The sequence below is a fragment of the Muntiacus reevesi genome, chromosome 5 (assembly GCF_963930625.1).
Source record: "Muntiacus reevesi chromosome 5, mMunRee1.1, whole genome shotgun sequence".
NCBI lineage: Eukaryota > Metazoa > Chordata > Mammalia > Artiodactyla > Cervidae > Muntiacus > Muntiacus reevesi.
The window spans coordinates 87,840,759-87,855,826 of record NC_089253.1 but is presented as its reverse complement, the minus strand read 5'-3'; positions in this window follow the sequence as shown (position 1 = coordinate 87,855,826).

The window sequence follows — 15,068 nt, the reverse complement described above, 5'->3', positions numbered from 1 at the left end:
TTCATCACAAGACTCCTTTAAGAAAGTGGAAAGGCAAAACAGAAGATAGGAGAAGATAATTGCAGTAAATATATTCAACAAGGACTTGTATCCAGAATATATAAAGAACTCCTACATATCAGGAAGAAAAGTCAGATAATCCAATTTTTTAAAAAATGGCCAAAAGACCCAAATAGTCATCTTACAAGAGAGAATATTCAAATGGCTAATAAACATGTGGAAAAGTACCTAACATCACCACTCATCAGAGAAATGCAAATAAAAGATCAATGAAACACCACTGTAACCTCACCCAAATGGCTAAAAATTTACAAACTGACAATACCAAGTGTTGACAGGGATGTGGAGCAATTGGAACTCTCACACACTGCCATGAAATGTCAGTTAGTACAATTTAGAAAACTGTATGGAGAATCAATCAACACTGAGCATACACATACTTTATGACCCAGCAATTCCTTACCTAGGTATGTCTTCAGCAGTAATGTGTACACAGGGCTTCCCCTGTGGCTCAGGGGTAAAGAATCTGCCTGCAATGTAGGAGATGTGGGTTTGATCCCTGAGTCAGGAAGATAACCTGGAGAGGAAAATGGCAACCCATTCCAGTATTCTTGCCTGGGAAATCCCATCAAGAGAAGAGCCTGGCGGGCTGTAAGCCATACAATTGCAAAAGTGTTGCACAGTACTTAGAAACTAAAAAACAGCAACACAACATTGTGTACATATGTGCACCCAAAATACAGGTATAAGAAAGTTTCTAGCAGGGTTATTCATAATGATCAAAAAGTGGAAACAACCCAAAGGTCCCTCAAGAGTAGAACAGATAAATTGTGCATATCGATAGGATGCAATAGTCCAAGGCAGTGAACTTGAATGAATGGTTACTGTTTGCAATAATGTGGGTGATTCCCACATTAGAATTTTGAGTTAAAGAAGCCAGTTGTCAGGGTGTGTGTGTTTCTATCCAGGTGAAGTATAAAAGCAGACATAATGTGTCTCTGGGTGTAGAAGTCAAGGTAGCAGGGGGCCTTCCGTGGTGGGAAGGGGCAGGAAGGGGTTCTGGGTACTAGTGTCTTATTTGTGGATCTGGGAGCTGGTGGCAGAATGTGTTTATGCTGTAAAAATTCAGCACATATGTACTTGAGACCTGTGTGATTTTCTACATGAGAGTTAGACTTCAACAAGCAAGTTTACCAAAGATGATTTTTTGAAAGGATATATGTTTTTATTTCCCTGGAGGAGAGCATGGCAACCCACTCTAGTATTGTTGCCTGGAGAATCCCATGGACAGAGGACTGGCAGGTTACAGTCCATAGGGTCTCACAGAGTCAGACATGATTGGAGCAACTTAGCATGCATGCATGCACATGCTTTGGTTTTTTTTTTTTTAATTTATTTTTTAAATGTTTATTTTAAAATTTATTTTTGGCTGTGCTGGGTCTTCGTTGCTACTCGGGCTTTCCTCTAGTTGTGGTGAGTAGGGGGCTACTCTCTAGTTGCAGTGTATGGGTTTCTCATTGCAGTGGCTTCTTTTGTTGCGGAGAACGGACTCTGGGGCACATGGGTTTCAATAGTTGCGGCATGTGGACTCAGTAACTGCGGCTCCCGGGCTCTAGAGCACAGGCTCAATAATTGTGGCACATGGACTTGGTTGCTCTGAAGCATGTGGGATCTTCCCAGATCAGGGATCGAACCCACATTTGCTGCATTGGCAGGCAGGATTCTTTACCAATGAGCCACCAGAAAAGCTCTTACCGGAGATTCTTATTGCTGGGCCCATGCTGGAGGCCAGGTAGGAGGCAAGTGAATTATTCTCTGGGAGAAGGGATGGGAACTGAGACCTGGTGGACGAGGTGGGGGATACTGGTCCAAAGAGGCTTAGAGAACTTGCTGATGGGTTGGGTGTGAGCACTGGAGTAGAGGGTCAAGGGAGAATTCAAGGTTTGGGGTCTGAGTTATGGAAAGTTGGGGTGGCCTCCATCGCTCCAGGGAAGACCAAAAGTTCCGAGGAATTTCTGTCCTGACTATTAAAACATGAGGTTCCATCTCAGGCCTGGTCTTGACAGAAACTGGATACCAGGCCTCCTGGAACCTGAGGGGCAGGAGGGAGGGTGGGGGTCCGGGACCCTCCTGAACTTACCAGTGTGTTTCATGCTCCAGAGGCGAGCCCCTGAGAATGACTGTCTTGGAGACCTCAGCCGCTACTATGACAAGGCTGCCGGGAAGTGCTGTCACCGCTGCCGTGAGGGTGAGTGGGGGCTGCTGGGGTGGGGACGAGGGGAGTTTTGTCCTCAAGTTACAACAGTCTGGGGAGACTGGTAAGTGGGAACCACCAGAGTCAACATCGTCATTGTCATTGACTGTAGGTTTCTGAAGGCCAGCCCTTTATGAGCTTTTGTTTTTAATGATTGTGTGCGTGCTAAGTTGCTTCAGTGTTGTCCGACTCGGGGACCCGATGGACTATCGCTCACCAGTTTCCTCTGTCCGTGGGATTCTCCAGGCAAGAATACTGGAGTGGTTTGCCATGCCCTCCTCTAGGCGGTCTCTTAATTGCTAGTTCTGGCTTCCCTGGTGTCTCAGTGGTAAAGAATCCACCTGCCAATGCAGGAGATGTGGGCTGTATCCCTGGGTCAGGAAGATCCCCTGGAGAAGGAAATGGCTACCCACTCCAGTATTCTTGCCTGGGAAATCCCACGGACAGAGGAGCCTGGCAGCTTACAGTCCAGGGGGTAGCAAAGAGTCAGACACAACTGCGCGACTAAACAACAACAATTAAACACACACTGTACATATACTGGTCTGGGGCCTCACGTGTATTGCATCATCTTATCAGATCCTCATGATTATCCTTTATTGTTGCCATTTTGCAAATGAGGCTGGGGATGCTGCAAGGTTAAGCAAGTTGCCCAAGGTCACAGAGATAGAAAATGAGGGAGCTGACAGCGGCCAGATCCCAGGGTTCCGTGAACCCCAGAGCCTGGGCCATCAGCACCCCCTGACCACCCCTCATTTCCAGGCCTACAAGCCCTTTGCAGGCCTCATCTTTCCTGCTCTGGGAGCACGTTTGTCCAGGACTGCCAGGACCACAGCTCTCTCAAGGACAAATTTCCCTGCCCAGAGCTCAGTGGGCTTGCCCCCACCCACCACCCCTGCCCCGGCACAGTGATGGGCATCAAAGGTAGATGACAGGCACCATCAGGAAATCCTTCCGGAACAGAGATGAACCTGTTTGCCCCACTCTGCAGATGAGTCTAAAGGTCACAAGGTCATAAGGCATCCCCATCCTCTGTGGTTATCACAAGTCCCAAAGCACATCCAGTGGCCTTAAGCTGGGTGGAGTCATGAGATGAAGTTCAGCTGTGGTCTCTGACCTCGGGAACAGGGACTCATGGGGGAGGAAAGATATTCATTATTATGTCAGCAGAGGGCAGAGGGGCCTACAGTCTGAGGACAGCAGGCTTACACTCCGCCCACAGCAGGACAGGAGGTGGGCAGGGGTCTTCAGGACAGGTAGAGGGGCCAGCATTATTGTCTGGAGGATGGTGACAGGCCACGGTGCCCAAGATCACCAAGGCTGTGTGCCCTGAGCTGGCAGTAACCCTGCTCAGTCTGTTCCCTTCAGGCTCCTTGCTACACCAAGAGGGCAGACTCAGCCTGCACTCAGGCCACCCAAGGACCGAGAGAAATGTTTTGGGAAAGAATTTGATATTTTTTATTTATAAAAAATGATTGTAAGAAGTCATTGCAGCAGAAAAAGTAGAACTCTATTGGACTTTCTTTCCTTTATTTTATGGTTCAGTGTTGTTTTTGAACATACCTAACAAGTGGGGCCCCTTGCTTTTTAGTCCTTGGGACTTTACCCACATAGCCACGTATGAGGGGCCACATATGGCCCGCCACCCACACAGCCACCCACCCATGTACATGCTGTCCTTTCACCCACTGACTAACCTGTCCATCCCTTCCTCTTCTTGTCTCCTTCCTCCTATCCTCCCCCTTCCTATTTTTGCTGCCATCCATCCCACATACATCTACCCATCTGTCTCAGTCTGCTCAGGCTGCCGTAAGAAAATATTGCAGACTGGGGACTTAACAACAGACTTATTTTCTCATAGTTCTGGAGGTTCTTGAGTCCAAGATCAAGGTTCCAGCAGGGTTTGGTTTTGTTTCTGGTGAGAAATCTCTTCTTGGCTTGCAGACAGATACTATCTCATGGCAGAGAGAGAGAGAGAGAGAGAGAGAGCGAGAGAGAGAGGGAGATCTCTTCCCCTTTTTACAAGGCCACCAATCGTATCTGATCAGGGCCCCACCCTTCTGACCTCATTTAACCTTCATTACCTCCTAAAACCCCTATCTCTAAATATTGGGATGGCCAAAAAGTTCATTTGGGTTTTTTCATAACATCATCAGAAAAACCCAAATGACCTTTTTGGCCAACCCACTACATTGGGGGGTTAGAGATTCAAGGTATGGATTGGGGGAGTACATAGTTCAGGCCATAGCACTGGACCCCTCCCATCTATCCCTGACCTATCTCCCCACCTTATCCCATCCCCCTTTTATCCACTCTTCCACCCACATCCATTCAACAGTTGTTTATTGTTCGTTCTTATACTGATGTCACTTATCACCTTTCCAGCTTTTTCTCTCTCAGCCTTTCTACAGGGACTGCTCTGCTTGGTGTCCTCTGAACCTACTGTATGCTTTCGAGTTCTGGGCCATTGTACATGCCTGTCTGCACCCAGGATGCCCTCCCCCACCATCTCTTATCTGGCTGCCCTCCTGGCACCCTTCCCTCCACAAAGACTTCCCTCACCAGCCCAAATTTATGTGGCTGGTTGTATACCACATCTCCCCAGGGGAGCAGAGGTCAAAGTTCCTGGGTGGTGTGGCCCACATGGCTCTGATTTTCCATAAGACCCACAATCCCAGCTGCAGGGAGAAAGACAGACACTTCTTTTCCATGCCCCCCAGCCCCTTTGGCACCAGCCCGGCCGGGCTTTAATGGGGAGTGAGTGGGAAGAGCGGGTGATATCCCAGTCCCTGGCTCCCTCTACTTAGATGCTGTGGAGGGAAGAGGGGTGCTCCCTCTCCCCCCGTATTCCCTCTCTGAGGCCCACTGACTGGGGTGACTGAGCACCTGATGCTGGTGTGGTGGGCGGGGCATTTTGCTGGAGTTTTATTGACCTTGTGCTTCCGGGCATGCAAGAGAGGAAAAATGAAAAACCCACAAAAACCCCTTCCTCTGTCTCTCGGGGAAATTTCTGACATTTTGCTCGCCGCCTGCAGTCTGCACTCGGCTGCGTATGGGGGCAGCTTGGTGGAGGAAGGAAACAGGGAGACCTTTGAGGCTGAGAAATGATGTCGTCAGGTTCCTCCTCCCACCCAGGCCTCTTATGCCCTTTCTAGCATCCTCGGCAGTTGATCCCCAGCCCTCTGCTTACACACTCCCCAGTGACAGGGAGGTCATTCACTTGATTCATGACAACAGCCACAGTTGTCGTTGGTGAAGCATGTTCTGTGCCAGCGCTGAGCCCTGTAACCATCTGAGCTCACTGAGCCCTGATAGGAAACCCAGAGAGGAAACTTGCACACGGTGGGGAGGCGGGGCTCGGGGACTTGCCCATGGTCACATGCTAGCCAGCGGCTCAGGCGGGGTCACATCGCTGTCTAACGAGAACCCTGAGCTCTTCCCCACTATTTGGCACTGATCCCGAGGCATTCACTGCGGGGAGGAGGCAGCATAGGAGTTGGCCAGGGCCAAGGTGGGGAGACGGCATGCTCTGGTTAGAGGACAGAGAATATGCCAAGTCCTGGAGTGAGCAAGGATGGGCATTCAGGAACGGGGAGGGGGGCTTCCCTGGTGGTTCAATGGCCAGTGCAGGAGACACAGGTTCCATCCCTGATCCAGGAAGATCCCACAGGCCATGGAGCAACGAAACCCATGGACCACGACTACTGAGCTTGTGCTCTAGAGCCTGGGAGCCGCAACAACTGAAGCCTGACTGCTCTAAAGCCCATGCTCTGCAACAAGAGAAGCTGCAGTGAGAGGCCCGTGCACTGCAACTCGAGCATAGTTCCCGCTTGCTGCAACTAGAGAAAAGCTTGAGCAGCAACAAGAACCAACACAGCACAAAAATAAATAAATAAAATTATTAAAAAAAAAAAAAAAAAAGTCCCCAAACTTGGAGGGGCTGAAAAACTGAAGAGCCCATGTGGGGGCTACCCCTTTCCTGTTCTGCATCCTGCTTTCTGGATCACTCCCTTTTTGTGCCCGGACTAACCTTCTCATAGGAGGTGCCTCCTCCAGGCATGGGGGACCGGGGCCAATTTGAAGACAGGCCTGGTGTTAGGCAGAGAGCAAGGTTTGTTTGGGGCCGGGTGGGTGGACCCTGTCTTGTCCCTGGGGGAGCTGAGTGTTTCTTCAAGGAGGAGGCAGCCTGCCCTCCCTGCTCTGGCTGAGCTTGGCTGGCCCTCAGTTTCCTCCCCATTTGGGTTTCTCCTTCAGGGCAATGGGGGGACGCCAGACAAATATCTTCCAGCTCCCGTCCCAAAGCACAAGAAGAAAGCATCTGATGGCTCAGATAAGGCCAGAGTCCACCTCTGCTCCGGTTCCCCAATGACAGAACTGCCTTGGACCACTGCTAGCAGGGCAGGGAGTGGGGGAATGGGGGCAGTTCTCCAAGAAAGGCAATCTGTGGGCTGAAAAGTCCATCTGAAATGTGTCTGCTGCACCAGGCAGTTAGCATCTGGGAGCCCTGAGAACACACTCCAGGGAACCTGACTTGGTTGGAACATGCAGGGGGGTCCTTCCTGGAGGAGGTGTCCTGAGGATGAGCAGGAGTCAGCCAAGGTGGGGAGTGGGTATGCTCTGATTAGGGCACAGAGAATATGCCAAGGCCTGGGGTGGCAGGGATGGGCATTCAAGAGCTGGGAGGGGCTCCATTTAGCTCGTCAAGGGTGGGGTAGCTCAGTGGTAAAGAATCCACCTGCAATGTGGGAGACATGCATTCGATCCCTGGGTCAAGAAGATTACCCTGGAGGAGGAAATGGCACCCCACTCCAGTATTCTTGCCTGGAAAATCCCATGGACAGAGGAGTCCATGGGGTCACAGAGTCTGCCGTGACTTAGTGACTCAACAACAATAAGGGTGTGAAGTGGGTTGGGGGAGGGGAGGGCGGAGGGACCGGCGGCCCAGACTCAGCGAAAAGCAGTTCTCTGTGTGGGAGTTTCTGGGGCCGGAGCAGCTGCGGCCGGGGTTGCCTGATGCTGAGCCAGAAGTGAGAGGCGGTGACGGGAAAGGGAGGACCAACCCTGAGAACATCTGGAGTCACAAAGGCGCTGTTTTCAGAGGCTGGGCGCATCAGCACAGAGCGACACTTGGGAACCAGTCCTGAGAGCCAGAGGTTTCCTCACCATTCGGTTTCTTTTTCTCAACTTATTTTTCAGTCGGAGGAAAATTGCTTGCCAATGCTGGGTTGTGCGCATGCGTGCTAAGTCGCTTCAGTCACGTCTGACTCGCTACTCCATTAAAAGGCTGAGAAAGTAGCGCTGCGGTACATACACCGTGCGTGGGTGCCCGCTCACTCGCTCAGTGTCCGACTGTTTGCAGCCTCCTGGGTTGCAGCCGGCCAGGCTCCTCTCTCCATGGGGCTCTCCAGGCAAGAATACTGGAGTGGGTTGGCATTTTCTCCTCTAGGGGATCTTCCTAACCCAGGGATCAAACCCACGTCTCTTACGTCTCCTGCGTTGGCAGGCGGGTTCCTTAGCACTAGCACCATCTCGGAAGCCTTGTGTTGGTTTCTGCCATAGAGCAGTGTAAATCAGCCATAAGTATATATATACATATATATATATATATATATATATATATATGTCCCCTCCCTCTTGAACCTCCCTCCCCCCCACCCCCTCCCACCCCTCTAGATCATCAGAGCACAGGCTGATCTGTGTTACAGAGCAGCGTCCCACTAGCTATGTTACACATGGTAACTTCCCTGGTAGCTCAGTGGTAAAGAATCCACCTACCAGTTCAGGAGATGCAAGAGATACAGGTTCGATCCCTGGGTCAGGAAGATCCCCTCGAGTAGTAAACGGCAAACGGCTCCAGTTTTCTTGTCTGGAAAATTCCATGGACAGGGGAGCCTGGCAGGCTGCAGTCCAGAGGTTGCAAAGAGTCAGACAGGACTGAGCGACTGTGTGCACACACACGCAGTGTATGCGTGTCAGGACTGCTTTCTCAACCATTCGATTTTGTATTCTAAAAGTGGTGCTCAGGGGAGAAGATCTAAGTGGAATATGGGAAAAAGAAGAAACAGGCAGTGAATAAACACGCCTCATTCTGCTGCTGCGTGAGCTCCATAAGCTCCAGCATCGTTTCTTCAGCCCCTGTGGCCTTTCTGATCTCTGTACCAGCCACCTCTGTTCCTCCCATAGGGTCTCTGCACTGGCGGCTCCCTCCGCCTGGAATGCTGCCCGCACTCCCCCCACCCCACCCCCACCTCCTCCAGTCCTTTGGGACTCCGTGGGCCCCCCTCCTACTGTCTCACGCAATCACTTCTCTCCCCACTGCCTTCCTCTCTTGGAGCTCCTGTTCTATGTTCTTCCAAGGCTGTCTCCACATTGGAAACCCACTTGCTCATTTCCTTCTTTAATTAAAAAATTTTTTTATTTACTTTATTTTTTGGCTGCCCTAGGTCTTGCTTGCTGCACTCAGGCTTTCTCTAGTTGCAGGGAGGAAGGTCTACTCTCTAGTTGCAGTGCGGGGGCTTCTCATTGTGGTGGCTTCTCTTGTTGTGATGCAAGGGCTCTAGGCGCTTGGGCTTCAGTAGTTGTGGCACACGGGCTCAGCTGCCCCATGGCATGTGGGATCTCCCCAGACCAGGGATCAAACCCATATCCCCTGCATTACAAGGCAGATTCTTAGCCACTGGACCACCAGGGAAGTCCCTAGTCTAGATTCTTTTGGTTGTAACAAACAGCAGCCTAACTCACTTAAGCCAAAACAAGACAAAAGGGAAATAATTGGTTCAATAACAGAGGGGTCTGTGGTGCCATAATTCAGGTCTGAATGATGACCTCAGGAGTCCTTTTCTCTCTGTCGATGTCACCTCCTACTCACCTCCTTCTGAGGCAGGCTCTGCCCGTACCCCAGCAGCAATGACCCTCCAAGGGGACCTGACCAGGAGCATCTCTGCTTCTCTTCCCCAGGGTATTCCCCGAAGCAGCTGTGCCCAGAGGGGTCTCACCACTGCGAGAGGCAGTGTCTGCACGATTATTACTTGGACATCAATGACCGCTGCACGGCTTGTGTGAGCTGTTCTGGAGGTAAGGGCTGCGTCTCTCCTCCCCTGCTCCTTCCAGGAGGGATGGGGGGCCTTGGGGGTGGGAGGGAGGCAGGGGAGGCAGAGCACTTGGAAGGTGGGAGGTGGTGAGAAACGAGATTTGGTGCTTGTCCTCTGAATCAGCCCCCTGGTGCTTCAGTTTATCTCTCTGCATCTATGAATTGATATCAGCTGTGATATTTTGCGATATTTTGTGATATTTTTTTTTTAATTGGAGGATAATTGCTTTACAATGTTGTGTTGGTTTCTGCTGTTGCTGTTCTTCAGTGGTTCACTTTTTTTGACCCCATGGACTGCAGCATGCCAGGCAGATCTGGCCTTCACCATCTCCTGGAGTTTGCTCAAACTCATGTGCATCGAGTCGGTGATGCCATCCTACCATCTCATCCTCTGTCGTCCCCTTCTCCTCCTGCCTTCAATCTTTCCAAGCATCAGGGTCTTTTTCAATGAGTCAGTTCCTTGCATGGCTGGCCAAAGTATTGGAGCTTCAGCTTCAGCATCGGTCCTTCCAATGAATGTTCAGGGTTGATTTCCTTTAGGATTGACTGGTTTGATCTCTTTGCAGTCCAAGGGACTCTCAAGAGTTCTCTAGGGTCACAATTCAAAAGCATCAATTCTTCAGTGCTCAGTCTTCTTTATGTCTGACTCTCACATCCGTATATGATGAGTAGAAAGATCATATCTTTGACTCTATGGACCTTTGTTGGCAAAGGGATCTCTCTGCTTTTTAATACGCCATCTAGGTTTATCATGGCTTTCCTTCCAAGGAGCAAAGGTCTTTGAATTTCATGGCCGCAGTCACCGTCTACAATGAATTTGGAGCACAAGAAGGGAAAATCTTCACTACTTCCACATTTTCTCCCTCTATTTGCCATGAAGTGATGGAACCGGATGCCATGATCTTAGTTTTTTGAATGTTGAGTTTCAAGTCAGCTTTTTTACTCCCTCATCAAGAGGCTCTTTAGTTCCTCTTCATTTTCTGCCATGAAGGTGGTTTCTGCCAGACAGCAGTGCAAATCAGCCATAAGTCTATACATACCCCCTCCCTCTAGAGCCTCCCTCCTGCCCTCCTGCATCCATTCTTTTTAGAGACTTAATTATCGATACCATGTTTCCTCCATGGAGGGTCGTACACTTACACATTGACTCTGCTAAACCCCAGGGGAAGATTCTTTTCTTATCTCAGCTTTACAGTGAGGAAACCGAAGTTTAGGGAGGTTGAGGGCCTTTCCGAAATTACAATGCTCTGGTTAATGGGAGCACTAGAGTTTCAGCTATTGGTTTGACACCAAGGGCTGTGTTCTTTCCCAAGACCACAGTGCTTCCAGGAGAACATTTTCAATAAGTGTGTTTATTGTTAATTTCTTATTAAGGGTAGTGAGTGTGGTTTGTGTGCTATCTCATATTTGTTTGTTGGGTTTTTTTGGGGGGGAGGATGGGGAAATTTGTTGAGATTTCTTCTGGCCTAATACATTTTTGTGGGCTTCCCTAGTGGCTCAGCAGTAAAGAATCCATCTGCCAATGCAGGAGACGCGGGTTCAGGCTCTACGTCAGAGAGATCCCCTGGAGAAGGAAATGGCAACCCATTTATTAATTTATTAATTATTAATATTCCAGTATTCTTGCCTGGGAAATTCCATGGACAGAGGAGCCTGGTGGGCTACAGTCCATGGGGTTGTAAAGAGTAGGACATGACTTAGCAACTAAACAACAACAAATAAGTTTTCATACTGTTTAGTATGTTTAGTGTGTTTGGGGAGAAACATGTATTATGTTTGTTGTGTACAGAATTCCATGTGTACCTGTCTGACCAAGCTTGTCAATACTTATGTTCTTTTAATAAGATGCATCTTTATTTATTTTGTCACTTTCACCAAGGTTAGTTTCTGAGACAGATGTGTTGAAATTTGTCTCCCAACATGCTTGTTTTCATCAGATTTTCATAGTGTTCTATCTATTTTTGTTTTATAAGTGTCAAAGCTATGTTATTAGGTACAGTGTTCATGAGTATCATATTATCCTCGTGGGTTGCACCTTTTATTGACATGAAATAGACCTCTCTGTTTCTTATAATGTGTTTGCCTTAATTTTTGTTTGATATTAATGTTGCCATTCTTTTTTGTTTATGTTAGCATTTCTCTGATATAGCGTTACAATTTTTAAAATTATTGACCTCATTTTATTAAACGACAGTCATATGCATCCTTCACAAAAATTCAAGCAGGAACTTCCCTGGCGGTCCAGTTGTTATGACTGCACTTCCAGTACAAGGGTCCTGGTTTCCACCCCTGGTTCAGTTCAGTTCAGTTCAATTCAGTCGCTCAGTCGTGTCCGACTCTTTGCGACCCCATGAATCATAGCACGCCAAGCCTCCTTGTCCATCACCAACTCCCGGAGTTTACTCAAACTCATGCCCATCAAGTCGGTGATGCCACCCAGCCATCTCATCCTCTGTCGTCCCCTTCTCCTCCTGCCCCCAATCCCTCCCAGCATCAGGGTCTTTTCCAATGAGTCAACTCTTCGCATGAGGTGGCCAAAGTATTGGAGTTTCAGCTTCAGCATCAGTCCTTCCAATGAACACCCAGGACTGATCTCTTTTAGGATGGACTGGTTGGATCTCCTTGCAGTCCAAGGGACTCTCAAGAGTCTTCTTCAACACCATAGTTCAAAAGCATCAATTCTTCAGCACTCAGCTTTCTTCACAGTCCAACTCATCCCTGGTTAGGAAACTAATATCCTACATGCCATGGGTGTGGCCAAAAAACAAACAGACAAAAACTCCCCCCAAAACAGCAACAACATAAAAATTCAAGCAATACACAAGTGTTAGGAAGAAAGCCAGCTCTGATCCTCCCCAGTCATGGGTGACTGACACCTCTTTCCCTCTCTGTAGAGAGAACAATGGGTTGGTTCGTAGCCAGACATACTATACACACACAGAAAGAAGGAATCTTCAAGAGGATGAGATCTTACTGCTTATGGCGTGAAAATGATTATCTTTAACTTTATTCAAATATTTCAGAGGAGAAAGGAAAGTGAAGAAACTAGACTATCACAAGAGATATCACAAGGGTTTAAAAAAAAACCCTCTGAAATTAACAGAAGAGGTTATGAAAATCAATAAGTGGTTAGGAATCATTGAAGGAATGACTGTCTCTTGTGGTAAAGTCATATTCTACTTGTTTCAATTTTGGGGTACAGAGAGTTGCTTGACTCCCTGTAATGAAAAATGAATGACTTGTTGGCCTCCCCATCCTCTTCCTGACTTTTATAGTTTACATTATGTTTGCTCTGCATAGTCTGTGATGTTGATCTTCTTTTCTGTAGCCCTAAGTCCACACTAGCTTTACTTTGTTATTTAAATTTATCCATTGTGCATTATGAGTCCATTTATCACAGCTTCTCATTCCTGAATTTTTCATTTTGATTTATCACTTGATTGGTCAAGTTTCACTGTCATGTGAACTTTCCAGGGATTCTTTTGCACCTTCCTTGACTTCTTTCATGTTTGAAAATATCTGTCTCTAAACTGGAATGACCACTTGGACAGGTATAATACTATCCTGGGATATATTTTCTCTAGAATTTGGTAGGATTGGTACACTGTCTTCTTGTGGTAAATAGTGCTATGGAGGCATTGCCCTTGAAAATATGTGAGCTATTTTCAATTATCTTTTGACATTGATTTCTAACATAATTCCATAGTGATAAGAGAACAGACTGTATGACTTCAACACCTTTAGACGATGAAATTTTTGCTCCTTGTTCTATGTCTCTGGATATATTTCAGTGCCTCATAGTTTGTAGTCTATGGGAGCTCCAATAGAATTTGTATCCTACTGTTGTGTGAAAATTGTATAAATCTTATTTATATTGAAGTGGTCCATGGTGCTTTTCAGGTCTGCTATATCCTTCTACTTCTCTGTATAGTCATTCTATTAATTTTTCAGAGTTGTATATTGAAACTCCATCTAAAAATCTTAATTTATCTACTTAAAAAGTATTTGTAATATATAGTGGGACTATATAAAAGATAAAGACGTTTTGAAACACAATGTAAAAAAAATATTGCCGTGAAAGATTCTGCAGTCAGCCTTTTCCTCCCACCTTTGTAGGTGACTCCGAGAATCATTTTCTCTATTCTTAAGGATCAAAAACTTAGCCAGAATATGCCGTGATATTGTTTGCGAACAATTCTTCCTGTTATCTGGTATGTCTTTTCTATCTGCAGATTTAGTTCTTCATTTCAGGGGAATTTACATGTATTTTTTTTATTTCTGCTCAACAGATACATCTCAATGTCAACTTGACGGATGCCAGTTGTTCTTATGTTTGATTGTCTTGCTTTTCCTCCTTGTCCTTCATCTTCAATCATTGCATGAATATCTGCCTTTTTACCTTGCATTCACTGGTGTTTTTTCAATCTTTTCTCCATGCCATTAACTCAATTTTCCATCTAACCTTTTTTATTTCTTGCAGCCCAGGTATCATAGGGCCCCCAGGATACTGGTAGTTCACTTACTGAATTTCTAATGATGGTGCTGTGCACCTGAGTTTGTTTTCTTTTGCTCTGCAGTCTTCCTTCTTATCTCATCCTTTTTAAAAAAATCATCTTTAAAAAAAAAAAAAAAAACTCTTCCTTTCTTGGATTTATATTCTTACTGTGTGTTAGTTGCTCAGTTGTGTCGACTGTTTGTGACCCCATGGACTATAGCTTACCAGGCTCCTCTGTCCCTAGAATTTGCCAGAAAAGAATACTGGGGTAGGTTGCCATTTCCTTCTCCAGGGGATCTTCCTGACCCAGGGGTCAAACTCGGGTCTCCTGCATTGCAGGAAGATTCTTTACTGTCTGAGCCACCAGAGAAGCTATATTCTTATTAAGTTCCTTTATAGTGTGAAGCACTCCTAGGATTGCTTATTTGTTGTAGACTGGGTTCTTTGTCCTTGCAAACTATATTCCTATCTTTTTTAGAACTTTCTTTCTTGTCTTCTCTCCTTCCTCCCTTCTGTCGTCTTTCCTGCTATAGCACATTCACATAGTTGCCATGTTATATTTTTCCTTCTTGCTCAAGCTTAGCCATGGCAGCAACTCTGTTCCTGACACAGTGTGAGGAATTTCTCCTTCACACCTGCCCCACCTCACTGGGCTCAAGTGTCTTCCCAGCTCAGAGCTTCAACTGAGGTGTGTGTGCTTAATTGCTCAGTCTTCTCTGACTCTTTGCAACCGACCCCATGAACTGTAACTCGCCAGGCTCCTCTGTCCACGGAGTTTTTTAGGCAATAATACTGGAGTAGGTTACCATTTCCTTCTCCAGGGAATCTTCCTGACCCTGGGATCGAACCTATATCTCCTGTGTCTCCTGCATCACAGGTGGATTCTTTACCCCCTGTGCAATCAGGGAAGACTGAGAGTTAATTCTTTTTTTTTTTTTTTGGCTGTACTCTGTGACTTGCAGGATCTTAGCTCCCCAACCAGGGATTGAACCCAGGCCATTGCAGTGAAAGCATTGAGTCCTAACCACTGACCACCAGGGAATTCCTGAGTGTTACCTAAAAATAATCATGGTAAAATATACATAAAACTTCTTAGTTTAACCATTTAAAAGTATACTGTTGAACACTGCTGTATTTAAAATGGATAACTAACAAGGACCTATTGTATAGCACATGGAACTCTGCTCAATGTTACATGGCAGCCTGGATGGGAGAGGGGTTTGAGGGAG